This window comes from Dama dama, chromosome 33 (genome assembly GCF_033118175.1).
Source record: "Dama dama isolate Ldn47 chromosome 33, ASM3311817v1, whole genome shotgun sequence".
Lineage (NCBI taxonomy): Eukaryota > Metazoa > Chordata > Mammalia > Artiodactyla > Cervidae > Dama > Dama dama.
The window spans coordinates 53,877,382-53,893,172 of NC_083713.1; the positions used below are offsets into that span (position 1 = coordinate 53,877,382).

Consider the following 15,791-nt stretch of genomic DNA (forward strand, 5'->3'; position numbering starts at 1 on the left):
AGTGACTTATAAGAACATCATCTCGTTATGACAAACAGTAAGAGAGAAACTTGAGGAAATAATTTTTAAGCAATTTAATGAAGCTCTTGTTCTATCCCTGCATCCTGAAACAGTATTTCAGAGTTATCTTTCCTAACAGGAAATAGAATAGCTTGACAAAAGGAACCACGGCTGTATATCAAAACTGGCCGCATATTCATATGGTGTGGCCTGATACATATGTTCACCACCCTTTTCTGGTTAAACTGTATTTCATTATCATCTCCTTATTTCCACTTCTAATTCTAGCAGAACTGCTTCCTATAAACAGGTCAGATCCCTAGCAGTTTTGAGCTTAAGGATTCCTTTTAAATGCCTGATCCCAACTTTATTAAGCAGTGTTTCCCCTCTTTCTTAATTGTAGCCCCCCAGGCACACACTCAGGTTTATTGGCGTACATGGGGAGAAACATTAATTCCCCACCAATCCTAACTGCATTGTGTATATGGATGTTTATGCTACCTGTGGTTTTAAAAGCACAACTGCTTGGATTAGGAATATCTACTTGATATCATTATAATACAATGACTCTATAGATTCAATCATTAGAATATTATATGGTAATACAGAATGCAAGAATCCTCCCAAATCATCAAGTTAATCTTTTAAATTCAATTCGTTTTATTTTAAAAACATTGCTATACTTTGTTTAATTTAAATAGCCAATGTTTTCTGTATTTTGGATTTGGGGGTATTGTTTTTGTTTCTTGTGTTTTGTTGTTTTGGTTTAACTTTGGTGAAATGTAAAATTCTCTATCACTGGTTCAAACTCACTAAGTTTCTCTGTAGGTGTGGTTATGTTCCAGCATGCTGAATCATAGGATGTGGATACCGAATGATTTTAGATAATGGCTACCAGTGAAAATCACATTAATCAGAAAACCATATCCAGATGCCTCGCGCAATGTCCAGAGTCAAAGATAAAGCATCACGTTGTTATTGACTTCTTCCTTCTTCTGGCCTCCCTCCTTTGCCTCCTCTCTTTTCCCTCCTCCCCTCCTTCCCCCTTTTCTCCCCCCTTTCCTTTCTCCCTCCTTCTCCACCTCCACTTTCTCCCCCTCCTCCTCCATCTCTGCCTCTTCCTCTTCTTTGCCTTCTCCTCCTTAAATACAGACTAAAACAGACCAACTACTCTATTCTGCATTGTTTTGCATCTGAAAACTCCAGCTAAGTAAAAGTACAGTTGAATTCCTTTACATAGTAAGGAAGATTTTAATTAGTAAGATTTGAGAAAACCAGGCTTCGTATGTTTTGTGCTTAATAGACCAAGAACACAGGATCTGGTTAAGACACACCACCAAACTAAAAGTTCTATGTTCTCAAATTTAAAAACAAAACAGGAAATATTCCAGCGGCGGGGTGGAGAGGGTGTTAGGAATCCATACCCTAAAGAATTCCCTTACATTCAAAGAATAAAAGAAACAGATGTGGTTGAAACAAATATTGGAGTTGTAAGCACACCCAACACCTGAAGCCTATTAAATAAATAAAACATTAATTTTGTAATCAAGTATCTTCCTTATATAATCAGTGATATATCTTCAGAGATAATCAACTATAGAGCTTCCAGAGGACGAGATTAAGCTTAAGATCTGGATCTGACCTTGACCTAAACATAGCTACTAATTCCTGACCTTGAATTGTCCACAGCTACCATCTCCATGTGACCTCATGGGCTGTAGCCTGCAAGGCTTCTCTGTCCATGGAATTTTCCAGGCATAAGAATACTGGATTCCTTCTCCAGGGAATCAAACCCCTGTCTTTTGTGTCTCCTCCATTGGCAGGCAGATTCTTTACCATCTGAACCACTAGGGAAGCTATCTATCTCCTTGTTATTCTATTGAATATATGTAATCAAATAGTACAGTGCTTAATTTCTGTCAGAGGCAGCTTCTTTGGCAAATCTCTTCCCGTTTTTTGCTAGATGGAGGGCAATTTGCTGATTTTGCACTTTTTTTCCCCACTCTGTATTTTCAAATTTATTAGGGAAAAGAGTAATCTGATACCCTGCCATAATATGTCTTTTTTTTTTTTTTTTTACAATAAAGAAGAATTCTTTAAGTTATTACAAAAAAAAAGAATCCTCTTATAGTCTAAGACTGGATTAATTAATACCCAGCTTAACTAACTTTTTTTGTATAAAATGTTGATATCTTTATTTTTTAAACAATTCCCTTTCTATTCTTCCAAATAAAGATAGAAACATTATATTGGATTTTCTTTTAGATAGAATTTGGGGCAGTCAAATAGACTGCCAAATAGTGAAATGCTATTATAGGTGCCAGAGAATCAATGTTTTGAGGAAAGAGTGACTTTAAGTTCAAGGGCAAAGCCATTTCCTAGCTTAACTCATCCCAAGAAAGAAGTAATAAGAGGAATAATACCCCAGCCTCCAGAGGCTCTTCACAAAAATGTGATGCCATGAATACATCTAGGGCAAGCAGCGGTTCTCTCTCTTTTCCTGTCAGGACACCCTAGTGGCACAGGGTTCATCGTGGGAAGCATGATCATTCTCCAAATGTTGGCTGGCTCTCTATTCATTCCTCTCTCACCTAAGGCTCTGCTTTATCCTAGAACACAAGTGAGAGAAAGTGAAAACTTTGTTCCTCTAATTTATATTTTAAAAAGGATTGTTAAACTTCAATATTTAATTTCAATAGGTAACAAATGCCTTATGCAATGATTCATAATTAATCAAAACCCATCAGGATGGCTAACCATAGTGATTAAGAACTGCTGCTCTGTAGTCAAAACTCTCTGGTTTGGTGCAGGATGTGGCATTCTAGAATGTTAGTGCTACCGAAAGCTTGAAGCATCTCTTCTTTTTCCACCCCTCACCTATTTGAAGAACCTTTCCATTAAGCTTTCTTTACTCCTAACAGAGGCTGGGATTTTTTTTTCTTTTCTGGGTCATAGAACTTCAAGAGCTGGTTTGGGCTGTCCTTAAAAATAAAGACTTCCCAAACTGAAAAGAGTTTCTTAACATGTGTTAGCATTCTCCAGAGAAACTAAACCAATAGGATGTGCATATGTGTGCATAAATACTTATTTACTTCTGTTCATATGTATCACATAAGTACTTTCTGTATAAATTTATATAAATGTATATAGTTAATTGGGGCTTCCCAGGTGGTTCTAGTGGTCAAGAACCTACCTGCCAATGCAGGAGACTTAAGAGATGCAGGTTTGATCCCTGGGTTGGGAAGATCTTCTGAAGGAGGGCATGTCAACACACCCCAGTATTCTTGCCTGGAGAATCCCATGGACAGAGGAGCCTGGCAGGTTACAGTCCATGGGGTCGCACAGAGTCAGACATAACTGAAGTGACTTAGCAAGCACACATGCATATAGTTAATTATAAGAAACTGGCTCATGCAATTTATGGAGGATAACCAGTTCCAAGAATGACAGAGTGATTCAGCAACTTGGAGCCTCAGGAGAACCAATGGTTGTAGCTCCAGTCTGAAGGCTGGCAGGCTCAAGGCCAAGGATGAGCCAGTGCTTCAGTCTTAAGGCCATCAGGCACAAGGAAACCTCTCCTACTCGACAGAATATTATTGTTTCCCTGGGGCTTCCCAGGTGGAGCTGGTGGTAAAGCATCCAGCTGCCAGTACAGAATATGCGAGAGATGCGGGTTTGATCTTTGGGTCAGGAAGATCTCCTGGAGAAGGAAATGGCAACCTGCTCCAGGATTCTTGCCTGGAGAATTCCAAGGACAGAGCAGCCTGATGGGCTATAGTCCATGGTGTCTCAAAGATTCGGATACAACTGAGCAACTGAGTGCATGAATATGTATTAGGTCTTCCACTGTTGGGATGAGGCCCAGCCAAATTAGGAAGGGCAATCTGCCCTACTCAGATGGCCCATTGAAATGTTAACCTCATCTAAAAACATCCTCCCAAAAATACCCCCAAAAATGTTGATTAAATATCTGAGAACCCTGTAGTCCTGTCAGGTTGACTGGTGAAATTAACCATTAGACTCTAAAACATGGAGAAAAGTGCATGCATTTTAGAGAAGGACATACATAAATTTGAATCTCATGATGATCTCTAGCTTTTGTGCAATATTTTAACCTCCTTGAGCCTTAGTACCCTCATCTGTAAATTGGTGAAAACACCTGCTTCCTAGGTTGATGATGTGAGGGTCAAATGAAATAACATATGTATGTAATAGGTATTCAGTAAAGAAATAGGAGCCCCCTGCCCCTTTATTGAGGTCTAAGAATTTCACAAACTAGCTCACATCTCTGGCAGAAATGCTTGTGACAACTAATTCATACAGGAGGTAACAGATACTACTGTTTTCCTCACCAACACCTACTCCTCATTACTTCTTTCTGATTTGTTCAAGTAGGAGATAACAGGACTCTAGCTTAATGATACCTTAGAAAAGATATTTGCTGTTGTTGTCTCTGAGTCACGTCTGACCTTTCAGCAACCCTGTGGACTGTAGCCCACCAGGCTCTTCTGTCCATGGGATTTCCCAGGCAAGAACACTGGGGTGGGTTGCCATTTCCTTCTCCAGGACATCTTCATGACCCAGGGATCAAATCCACCTCTCCTACACTGGCAGGCGGATTCTTTACCACTGAGACACCAGGGCCTCCCTGGAAAAGATATTGTTGTTGTTCAGTCACCAAGTTGTGTCTGACTCTTCGTGACCCCATGAACTGCAGCTCTCCAGACTTCCCTGTCCCTCACCATCTCATGGAATTTGCCCAAGTTCATGTCCATTGAATTAGTGATGCCATCCAAACATCTCATCCTCTGTCACCCTCTTCTTCTGCCTTCACTCTTTCCCCACAGCAGGGTCTTTTCCATTGTATCCTGGAGTGATTGCCATTTCTTCCTCCAGTGGATCACATTTTGTCAGAAGTCTCCACTGTGGCCCGTCCGACTGGGGTAGCCCTACATGGCATAGCTCGTAGCTTCATTGAGTTATATAAGCTCCTTCACCACAATAAGGCAGTGATCCATGAAGAAGAAAAGGTATAACCTTCCTTAATTCCTAGTGGGTGAACCATGGCTTGTCCAAGTTAATCATAGTATGTGGCAATTCTGTTCACCTGAGGCCAGTGGTATAAAATGAGCCAGTGATCCTGGCTAGTCAATAAGAGGAAAGGGGAAGTACGCTGACAAAAAGGGAAAATATGTCAAGAAATCCTCTTCTGCTTCTTCTTTCCTACCTTTGAAATAAATTCTAGGAAGACAAGATGTTTGGATATGAAGCATCCATCTCCATCTGGTGACAATGAGACACTCGGGAAGGAAAACCAGAGGATGCCAAGAACCTGGGTCCTTGATGATCCTGTTTGTGTAGCACACCTCCTCCAGACCTGCTGTCTTGTCATCTCATCTAGTCTTACTCCTTAAGTTGCTTTTAGTTGGTTATTCTGTTACTTGCCGCTAAAAGCATCCTAAATGACACAGCAGCCTTAGCCAGTTTTCAACTAAACAATTCAAACTTATTTAGATCACAACAAAAGTTTTTAAACCGTTGAGACAGAGTCACTGCCTTTTATGGCATTGGACAAAAATAGAACTCTATGCCTCTATCATCTGCATTTATTCACACATGTATTTCAATAAGCATTTATTGAAGGTCTCCAATGTGCAAGATACTGGGAAAAGCCACTCTCTGGGGAGAGAGACAGGAGGCTACAAAGATGAATGAGACCTGGATCCTGTCCTAAAGGAAACTTACAGCCCAGTTGGATAGATAAGAAACAATAAAACAAAAGCAAAATCCATAGTTCTGGCCTTAAAAGGAAGTTGGAATCCACCTCTGTAAATCACTAAAGCATGCACCTATCACATTTTACATTTTATTTTTATATGCCCAGAAACTTGAGCTAAAAGTGGAACAAAAAGGAAAAAAAAAAAAAAAAAGAATGAGGTAGTAGAATAAAATAGTAGACATTAAACAAGAGGGGCTGAATCACACTCTCACACTTTACAACTCAAGTTGGAATAAAGGGGCGAATGTGATTGATGCCTTAGCTTGGGGCCTCTGGAAAAAACACAATGAGAAAGGCAGCTTGCTTTACCTGGCTCCCTTTCAGCTCAGGAGTTGGAAAGCCAATACCGAACTGGATTTCTAGGTTTTCTGGCTTGCGTACAATATAATAAATAAGACTCTGGCAATTTGTGTTAGATTCTTGTACTGGGTCAGCAATTACTATGTGTGAGAGTGCTTCGAAACGACAATCCTCTATACTACACTCCAAATGGCTTTTCATATGTAGAAATATGATGTACTTTGTTCTTTGGTGTTTAAGGCTTAACTAGACAGAAATGACTCTTCATCATCTACAAAATAGCTAGAGTAAGCCCAAGACAACTCCCCAAAGTAGAATAAAATCCAGAATCAAAAGACTGCGTGTTGTAGTGGATAAAGATCACAGACTTGGGAGCCTGACAGATCTGAGTGCAAGTCCACCTTATTGCTTTTGTTCGTGTGACACTGGGCAAGTTACATTACCACTCTGAGCCTCAGTTTCCTCATTCAAAAAATAAGACAACAGCACATCCTTCAGCGATTACTACAATATAAATGAAGTAATATATGTGGACAGCAGCTAGCTTTAATGTGTATACTCAAAAAATGTTACTCCTCTTCCCTCTATCTTGATTTTGATCTTGCATTTGTTTTAGATTTTTATTAGTACAGTCAACTCATAACTAGCCAGTAGCAGTAATCCAAATAACACAACGTGATAGATAATCCCATATTTGCTTATTTTTTCCATAAATGTATTTGATTAGGGATAAGTTTTAAGGGAATTCACAAGATTTCAAAAATTTACATAAAGTCTACTTGAGATTAGATGGAAATCTCTTCCTTTTGTCTTCTTTGCAGAATGATATTCGATAGCCAATATGAAGTGTGTACACGTGTGTTCAGCTGCTTCAGTGATGTGTGACTCTTTGCGACCCCATGGACACTAGCCTGATATGCTCCTCTGTCCATGGGATTCTCCAGGCGAGAACACTGGCCTGGGTTGCCATGCCCTACTCCATGCCCTGGGTCTTCCTGACCCAGGTATCGAAACTGTGGCTCCTGCATTGCCGGTGGATTTTTAACTGCTGAGCCACCGGGGAAGCCCATGAAATGAATACCTACTATGTATCTGATGTTTTATAAATAAAAGGGAGGTGGGGGTAAGGATTTCTTTTAAAAAAGTTAAAGACATCTTCACTCTTCTAAGAGAACTAATCAGACTTGAACTCTCTCCCTTTCTCTTTCTGTCTTTTCTTCTTGCAGCTATGATTCCTGGCCCTAGAGAAGGACATGGCTATTTTTGTCTGTCAGATTCCTGTGGTACTATACTCTGTGGATGAGTCAATGGGTCAGTTAGTTGTATGATAGGAGTGGGAATGTTATTCAGCAGAATTTCTGGGGAAAAAAGCATGTGAATTCTCACAGGGAAAAAGGCAGAGCCAAAGACTACATATCCCTTTCCAGGGAGCCAGGCAGAGCAGGCCCACTTAGGGAGGGTAGAATATGAAAATGCAGTGTAGACAAGAGGCCATGTCAGCAAAACAGTGAGGGGACTACACTGGAGTGGAGAGGGGAGACACATGGAGGAGGAGATTTTAGGGAGACACAGAGAAGCCTAATGACTCTTCCGAAATTTTCTGTATGATACATACTGTAAAACTCATTTCACCTCTTTACTTATAGTAAATATCTATACTGTTCTTGTGGATCCTAAAGTTGGACTGGAGTTTCTCTGAACATGACTGCATGGCATCCGGTCTGGGGAAGACAGGCCAACCATCACCAGGAAAGTTAGATAAATAGGTATCTAAGGGAACACAGCATTCATAGACATGGCCCAATTCCCAATCACATCGATTCTTGCCTGCTCTCTGTTTGAACCTTCACTATGGCTTTCAAGAGCACCATTGTGAAAAAATATAGTGCTTTCAGAGAAATGTTGGATTCAGAAGTAGACAAAAGAAGAAATTTTGAAAAGGATAAAATATAAAGGAAAAATAGTAGTGTGGAGTTAGCTGGTGGCTAACACTTCAGGTGCCTTAGCATGCCATTTGGTGTCTCGGTCCTTGGAAATATCCCATTCCCACATTTTGAAAGAAAGAAAAGAAAGAAGGAATTGAGGGAGGGAGGAAAGAGAGGGAAGGATGGAAGTAGAGAGAAAAGAAAAAAGAGAAAAGACCCTTCACAAAAATAACCTGGCAAGAACCAATTATCTACTATTACTTCACTTGTAGACTTGTGAATTGGTTGATTCAAATGTCCACCCTGAGGCCTAGATGAGAGCATTATCTGATGATGGAGGATTTGATGAGAAGAAAGTAGCTGCCACCTTGTTGGCACATGGAGCAGATGGGTAGAGGTGGGTTAAGAGCCTAAAGCAAGAGGGAACTAGATACTGAGAAGAGGAGACTAGGCAAGAAGAAAGAGACCTAGATTTCTAAGATGAAGGACTGATTCTTTGTCAACAGAATTCTTTGTCAACTTTTTAGCTTAGAATTAAGCAAATAACTTGCTGTTAACAAGTAACCAGAATAACTTTTTTGCTTAGGATTCTGATGGGTGAGGCAGAACATTAAAAGTTGATGAGAAGTGATACTATTCACAATTACGGGATCATAGCTAGCTTAAATAGGATTCCCTGGAAATAGACTCTGAGTCAATGAGGGCCATGCAGAAGGTTCACTGGAAGGTGATCTCAGGGGCGAGACCTGCATGGAGGGGAGGAAGGCGAGATTAGACAAAGGAAGGAGTTGGCCAGCACTCTGCTTGCGATTGAGTTTTTGGCTAATTCTTCAGGGGAGGCTGCGATGGCCACTGGGAGTTTCACAAAATTAGGCAAAAGAGCTGAATCTTTGTAGCTGCCCATTCTGGCCTTGGCCTTCTGTTTAGAAAGGATTGTAACCTTGGGCAAAGCAGTGCTTGGTGAGGGACATAACTGTAAGCCCCAGCTGCTGGTTTTCTCAGTAGCTGAGGGATAGATACTGTATTAGTCAGCTTGGGCTGCCATAACAAAATACCGTGGATTGGTTGGCTTAGAAACAGGAATTTTGTTTTGGAGGCTGGAAAGTCCAAGATCAAGGTCCTGGCCAGTTTGGTCCCTGAGTGAGAACCCTCTTCCTGGCTTGCACACAGCTGCCTTTTCACTGTGTTTCCATGGCAGAGAGAGAGAGCAAGCCCATTGCTCTCTCTTCCTCTTCCTATAAGAAGACATCCCATGGTGGAGTCCCCCACTCTAACGATCTCATCTAAGCCTAATTAACTCCCAAAGCCCCACTTCCAGATACCACCATACTGGGAGTTAGGACTTCAACATATAAATTTGGGGGGACTCAGTGCAGTTTGTAGCAGGAATGTCAACCCAAAAGAATGGATCTGGGCAAAGCACAAACAGTATCTACTACAACAATATAATTTGGATGCCACTTGGAGTGGAAATCCTTAAACCAGGGCTTTGTGGCAAGACGAGTGGGAAATGATAAACAAAGACACGCTGTGGCCCCTGACAGTAAGTAGTTGGCTGAGGTTTAGCACACTACCAGTGCCCCAGGGGAACAGGCTGGCTTTGGTTGGACTTCTATTCCCAATAAGAAACTGGAGACTGTCACAGGAATTGAAATGAAGCCTCTTCCTAAAATATAGGAAATCACATTAATGTGATCAGTGGAAGAAGGCTTCATTATCCATGTGTATCAGTTCAGTTCAGTTCAGTCGCTCAGTTGTGTCCGACTCTTTGCAGCCCCATGAACTGCAGCACACCAGGCCTCCCTGTCCATCACCAACTCCCAGAGTTTACTCAAACTCATGTCCATCGAGTCGGTGATGCCATCCAGCCATCTCATCCTCTGTCGTCCCCTTCTCCTCCTGCCCCCAATCCCTCCCAGCATCAGGGTCTTTTCCAATGAGTCAACTCTTTGCATGAGGTGGCCAAAGTATTGGATTTTCAGCTTCAGCATCAGTCCTTCCAATGAATATTTAGGACTGATTTCCCTTAGGTTGGACTGGTTGGATTTCTTTGCAAGGTACTCTCCTCCAAGGGACTCTCAAGAGTCTTCTCCAACACCACAGTTCAAAAGCATCAATTCTTTGGCACTCAGCTTTCTTTATAGTCCAATTCTCACATCCATACATGCCCACTGGAAAAACCATAGCCTTGACTAGACGGACCTTTGTTGGCAAAATAATGTCTCTGCTTTTCAATATGCTATTTAGGTTGGTCATAACTTTCCTTCCAAGGAGTAAGCGTCTTTTAATTTCATGGCTGCAATCACCATCTGCAGTGATTTTGGAGCCCAAAAAAAGTCTGTCACTGTTTCCATTGTTTCCCCATCTATTGGCCATGAAGTGGTGGGACCAGATGCCATGATCTTAGTTTTCTGAATGTTGAACTTTAAGCCGACTTTTTCACTCTCCTCTTTCGCCTTCATCAAGAGGCTCTTTAGTTCCTCTTCACTTTCTGCCATAGGGTAGTGTCATCTGCATATCTGAGGTTATTGATATTTCTCCCAGCAATCTTGATTCCAGCCTGTGCTTCCTCCATCCCAGCATTTCTCATGATGTACTCTGCATTTAAGTTAAATAAGCAGGTGACAATATACAGCCTTGATGTACTCCTTTTCCTATTTGGAACCAGTCTGTTGTTCCATGTCCAGTTCTGTTGCTTCCTGACCTGCATACAGGTTTCTCAAGAAGCAGGTCAGGTGGTCTGGTATTCCCATCTCTTTCAGAATTTCCAGTTTATTGTGATCAACACAGTTTATTGTGATCCATGTGTATAAGCATGCACAAAAGGATTCTATATTCTTAAATACAAGGCCTGTGCCTTGTAGTAGTGAAAGTAATTCCAGATCCACGGAGGGCTTGGGTCTTGGCCCATTGTGTTGTTTATGACCGCTTCCTTGGAACAGAGCTGTTATGATAGTTGCAGAGTTCTCATTCAAAAGCTATAGTGGCTAAAAGTCCAAGCATCTTCAATGGTCTTTTATTGCTACTATCTGCTATTATCTATGATAATAGGGATTTATATATACCATGTTCCCAAGGTGAAGATGTAAAAGTGTGACTCCAATAACATCTATGGAATACCTCTATATCATTAGGCAAAGGAAAGCCTTACAGATCTTAAAGTTATAACTTCTAAGGCTGAGTGAAGTCATCAGTTTCCCTTTCATGAGTCAGAAAAATGTGCCCATCTCCTGGTTCATTTTTCTAGATTCTGAATTTAAAAGCTATAAATCTGTGCCCCCCAAAAAATAAATCTATCATCTGCTCTGTATTTTTCTGTTTATAATGGAAGATAGCCCAAAATACTTAGTTGCTATGATGTGGAAGATTATAATAGTTCTTCACCATTTCCGCTCAAAATAATTCATGTTTTTCCTCTTGATTTTGAGTTTTGTACTCTTACATGTTGCCCTTTCTTTCTCAATGAATCTGCCTTCACCCCCCTTTTAGGTTCACTCAAGAACTTTCTGTGAATTTAGTAACATTTAATTTTGTAGTCGGAGCACAAGGGTATACATTTTGGATATACAATTCATTCTTATAGTCCATGCCTGTCTGTCTTGAAAAAGTCATACTCATCAATGCCAGTCCTGAGTTATAACACCAAGAATTTGTAATGCCAATTAACTCAAAATTTCCATCATGTATAGAGATTTATGATTACTCCAGTGACGTCTTGACTTACTAAAAAGCAAGCCCTGAGATTGCTAACACAGAGTGTGTTTTCAAGAATGAGAGCATAACTTCAGGAAAATGACATTAACTCATCCTTCCTGTATAGATTATTTGAAAAGAAACTCCTATATAAATAAAATTCAATTCATGCATTCACTCCCCCTTATGTCATTTATATGATACTTTTTATACTCTTATTCTTAACATAATTTATAAACAGATATTCAAAGTAATTCTGATGTATGTTGGAAATGTTATTTTTCTCAGTGTTTCTGTTGACCAAAAAAAAAGAAAAGAGAAAATTACATGGCTTAAGTTATAATAACAGTATCCTTTACAATGAAATGAAAAATTAAGCCCATTGTGTATAATATAACAAATACAATAATCACATATATGGAAATAATCATCTAAACATTTATTTAAATTACATGATTTTTAAATTGCTAGAATATTAAATGACAAATAGGTGACTCCAATTTAATAATCTGCTCAGACTTTTCACGTGAAAAATATGGCAAATAACAGTCTAATTCAGGAGAATATTCTGAGGTATGTTCATCTTGAACAAATTCCCCAAAAAACTAGGTGTTCATTTAAAGGAATAAATAATTGCTGAGAGAATACAACTGCGTCCCCATGGCCAAACTGCAGAATTCAGCAGAAAAATGATATCTCACTTATGCAAAAGATTTTGTCATGATAAAGTTTGTTCTTCACTACATTTCCCCTCAAATGGCAATTCTATACTTGGCAATGTTGCCTGTTTTATTCTCATCTAGGTCAGTGTGGAGGGAGTGAGTTAATATCTAATGCTGCACTTTGCAAGTAATCGCACTGCTACCTTACCCAGAGAAAAGTAATGTTTGTTGAGCACTTACATTGAGCCAGGCTGGTACCTGCTAATGCTTTACTATGTCATTTGTTCTTTCGTTCTTTAAACGTTTATAAATGTCTACTCTTTGCCAACCATTGGGAACATTAAAAAAAAGTCATATTTCATGTCTTTGAGAGATGTAGTCTGGTTCTCTAATTCAGATCATTCAATCTCACAATAACTGAAAGAGAAACGTATTAGCATTCATTTTTATCTTGAAGATGAGGAAACCGAGGCTCACAAAGTTTCAATGATTTGCCCATAATCAGAAGCAGTATTTAAGCTCAAGTCCATCAGACTCCAAGCCCCATTCTTGCTCTATTTTTGCTTTGTTGTTACTGGATAAAACACTTCTACACTTGACCTGAAATGTGATGGTGGGAACTAAAATGTCAGTAAAGTACTCAGTGTCAAAATGTCATGATGTTTAGTCTGAAAGTTTATTTTTTTCTCCTTTTCACTTTCTGTATGCCTACTGCGTATATATAAAAGATGCCTACAGATGGTTCTTCACCTTTCCCACAAATTAGAAAAAGAGAAAAACTGTATTGTATGACGAACAATCTTATAGTCATTTGTTGGTACTGGTTTTTACCGGAGCCCCAAATAGGCAAGCTATAACATGTAGATGCAAATTCAGTAAGAGCTGATAATCTTCAGCAGCATATTAGTTGAGGTCCTTGAGTAAGACTCTTGCTCTCTCCTTCACAGTTCATTTCTCCTGCTGGAGGACTCCTCGTGCTAACTCCTATTTTCTATGCATAAGTGCCATGCTAGACCAGGGCAAGCACTTAATTGTACTGTGGGGAGTATTTTGAATGAGTGACCTGGGGCTTGGCCAATGGCCAAGTCCATTGGAAACTCCCCTCTAAGCTGTGCATTTTTAGGCTGTGGTCATCTTTGGGATTTCCCCCGAAAAACTTCTCTATCATGGCAGACATTTAACAACCCCATTTTCAGAATAGTATCCAAGCCAGGGTGTCAAAATGAGGTATGAAATAATTTGCTTTGCATGTTGATTTCTCTCTTCTTAAATCCTTCCCTTTCTTAAATCTTTTTAATTTGCATATTTTAAACTTTTCTCTATTTGCATATTGAAGTCTTCTTGTAAAAGTCTCTGCTTTCCCCAACAAAATGGTGCATTCAACATTTCCTGACAGTCTATGTCCCATAGAATTCTAGGTACTTTTGGTTTGTTATTACCAAGACTAAAGAAAAAGTTTCTAAATAGCTTTTGACAGGCTTCTAAAGTAATGAGTTACAGACTGAATGTTTTGTCAAATACAATGATACAATTCATGTTTTCAGCAAGCTGTTTCTTGGTTTAAAAGCTGGACTAAATTGTTATATATATATATATATATATAGGCACAAAAAAGACATATTCAGAAACAATAGGTCGTGCATATTTAAGTTGTTGGTAAAAGCACTAGATGACTGGATTTTATTTGTTGCTCAGCATGATAGAATTTTGGCCTTGAAAAATTGTTCCTAGAATGACAGACAGTTAGGAAAAAGATCCTTATTGGTAGAAAGGTATCAAACTATCTAAATTATTGAAGTTATTTTATCTTCCAAATAGGTCCATTACCTCTATATATATTAGAAGACCAAAAGTATATTCAGAAGTTACTGGTCAAAAACTATCTGTGACCCAGATACTGTTTGGATTTGCATGAGATATTTCCAAAGCAGTTTGGGAAAGCCCACAAATTCAAAGCAGCCTCTTTATCCTCACCCCATTTCTGCTGAGTCCAGGAACCTTATTTCATTTCCTGCATGGTAGGCATTTTTTAGGGACTAGGTAAGCCATGACATCTGCACTGCTTTCTGAGTCATTGTCGTGAAATGATACACACTTGGGTGTAGTGAAGCTACTTGGTTCCCAGAGAAAACAAACAAACAGAAGTCAGCTAGGAACTTCAGTTTGGTTAAAAACAAAAGCAATGTACAATTCAAAATTTTTTATTTATTTTAAAAAAACCATCTATAGCTTTTAAGTTTCCAAATGATGTTTTCTAACCATGAGAAAATATTTTAAATGAGAGCCTTTGCTCTGCATGCCTCACTCAGACACATGCCATAATTTGTGAAGGGAACCAGTCAGGCCTCTTCCAAGAAGGTCTGTCTATGGAAGATTGAGACATAAAGCTTCTCTATTTTGATAGATCAGTGGGGCACATACTCAAAGAAAAATCTCTGTACTCAAATAGCCTTGAGGGCTTCCCAGGTGGCTCAGTGGGTAAAGAATCTTCCTGCATTGCAGGAGACTCAAGTTTGATCCCTGGGTCGGGAAGACCCCTGGAGGAGGGCATGGCGATCCACTCCAGTATTCTTGTCTGGAGAATCCCATGGACAGAGGAGCCTGGCAGGCTACAGTCCAAGGGATTACAAAGAGTTGGACACAACTGAAGTGATTGAGCACACACACACGCCCAAATAACCTTAAACTAATTTCATCATTTATTTACTGATTTTGTGAACTGTCATATATGACAGTATTCTAGGTCCTGCACAGTTATCAGCAGTAAAATATAGTTTCTGCTTTCATAGAACTTAGAATATAGCATACGGGGATGAGGATGAGTCTTAAATACAAAAGCCTATAGCTTTATTATATTGTGAAATTACAAATAAAGTGCATAGAGACTTCAGAGGTGGAGGGGGAGAACAGCGTAAGTTAGATCTCCTACTAGTAAGAATAGCACATATTTGGAAGTCGTAACCATATTTCTTAAATCTTTGAAGTAAAAAGCAGAAGCTAGAAGTGTTCCTGGGAGTCTTTTCTCTTCTCCGCCATCCTATGTGCGGTTGAGTTCTCTCCTCACCATGGCTTCTCATAAGACTTTCAGGATCAAGCGCTTCCTGGCCAAGAAACAAAAGCAGAATCATCCCATTCCTCAATGGATTTGAATGAAAACTGGCAATAAAATCAGGTACAACTCCAAGAGAAGACATTGGAGAAGAACCAAGCTGGGTCTATAAGAAGCCGCACATAAAAGTGGCACACATGTTAAAACCACTTTTTTAAGCAGCCAAATCACGGTGAGAACACGACTACTGTAATGCTTGGCTCCTGATGTTTCTTATTTCCTCACTATCAGTCTGAGACTCAGTAATAAATATGAAACGTTGGGGGGAAAAAAAAAGAAGTGTTCCTGGGAAATTCCAAGAGCAACAAAAACAAAAAAATTAA

General features: G+C 39.6%; 1 pseudogene; it reads left to right on the forward strand.

Moving 5' to 3' along the window:
- Positions 1 to 15,391: 15,391 nt before the first annotated feature.
- Positions 15,392 to 15,583, forward strand: LOC133051267 (large ribosomal subunit protein eL39-like; annotated as a pseudogene).
- Positions 15,584 to 15,791: the final 208 nt, after the last annotated feature.